This window comes from Austrofundulus limnaeus, unplaced genomic scaffold, assembly GCF_001266775.1.
Source record: "Austrofundulus limnaeus strain Quisiro unplaced genomic scaffold, Austrofundulus_limnaeus-1.0 Scaffold737, whole genome shotgun sequence".
Taxonomy (NCBI): Eukaryota; Metazoa; Chordata; class Actinopteri; order Cyprinodontiformes; family Rivulidae; genus Austrofundulus; species Austrofundulus limnaeus.
In genome coordinates, this window is record NW_013953139.1 from 113,842 (window position 1) to 115,278 (window position 1,437).

The window sequence follows — 1,437 nt, forward strand, 5'->3', positions numbered from 1 at the left end:
GTTTTTAGACCAAATATTACAGATTTGAACAAATACGCACAAAAACATCAAAATTAGCACAGAAACAGTACTATATAACATTTTAGAGACATTCTAGACAGTTTATCAGCTAAAAAAATTAATTTTGGGGTAAGTTACTCCTTAAGTGGAAACGGGTCAGTGTCATGATTAGGTTTAAAGGGAGCATCCCTGAAAGKCTCAGTCGTTCATGATCTAGGATGGGGTGAGGTTCACCACTTTGTGAACAACTGTGTGAACAAACAATACAACAGTTTAAGAACAACCTTTTTTCAATGAACAATTAGAGAATTTATTGATTTAATCATCTACAGTCGATAATATCATCAGAGCTTCAGAGAATCTGAACAAATCTCTACAAGCAGCAAGACTGAAAACCAACACTGAATGTTKGTGACCATTGACCCCTCAGGCAGCTCTGCRTTAAAAACATCATTCTGTAACAGACGATTGCACAGGTGCTCAGGAAGACTTCAGAAAACCATCATCAGTGAGCACAGTTCATCTCTACAGCTACAAGTTAAAGCTCTATCATAAAGTTAGATACCAACACCCAGAAACACGGCCGACTTCTCTGGACCCGATCATCTGAGATGGACTGACACAAAGAGGAAAAGTGTCCTGTGGTCGGACCAGTCCACATTTCTGATTGTTTTTAAGAAATCATGGACATGGTGTCCTCCAGGACAGTGAAAAAGAACTGTCTGGATTATTATCAGCACAAAGTTCAAAAGGTATTAACCAGCCTCTCTGATGGTATGGAGGTGTATTAACCAGCCTCTCTGATGGTATGGAGGTGTATTAGTCAGCCTCTCTGATGGTATGGAGGTGTATTAACCAGCCTCTCTGATGGTATGGAAGTGTATTAGTCAGCCTCTCTGATGGTATGGATGTGTATTAGTGTCACACCTGTGAAGTCATTATTAATGCTGAAAGCTACATCCAGGTTTTGCTGCCATCCAAGCTCCACCTTCAGGGACGTCTTGCTGATTTCAGGAAGACATGAGACACAGTCTGCATGTGTTCCATCACTGTGGCTTCAYAGTAAAAGAGTGCAGGAACTAGACTGGTCCTCCTGCAGTCCAGACCTGTCTCTCCYRGTSMAAATATGTGGAGCTTTATGAAGAGACCCTGGACTGTTGAGYAACTGAWGTTGTTCATGAAGTAAGAATAGAAAGAATTCARCTRCAGAGCTTCAAAAACCAGTGTCCTCAGTTCACAAACACTTACTGAGTGTTGTTAAAAGGAAAGATGATGGAACACAGAGGGAAACATGACCCTGTACAGATTTATTAGAAGCTGTTTCATTACCAAATTCATCAACTTCAAATTGAGTCATTGGGCCTCATGCAAGAACATGTTCGTGTTCTTATCCTAAATTTCTCTTACTTTTGTTAGTACAATGGGTTCGTACGAACA

The 1,437-nt window shown here is 40.4% G+C and overlaps 1 protein-coding gene across 1 annotated transcript in view; it reads left to right on the forward strand.

Annotated features, from left to right (window-relative positions):
* LOC106532239 (integrin alpha-5) overlaps positions 1-1,437 on the forward strand; it is a gene marked incomplete in the record, with an annotated part of 81,050 nt that overhangs the window by 25,455 nt on the left and 54,158 nt on the right.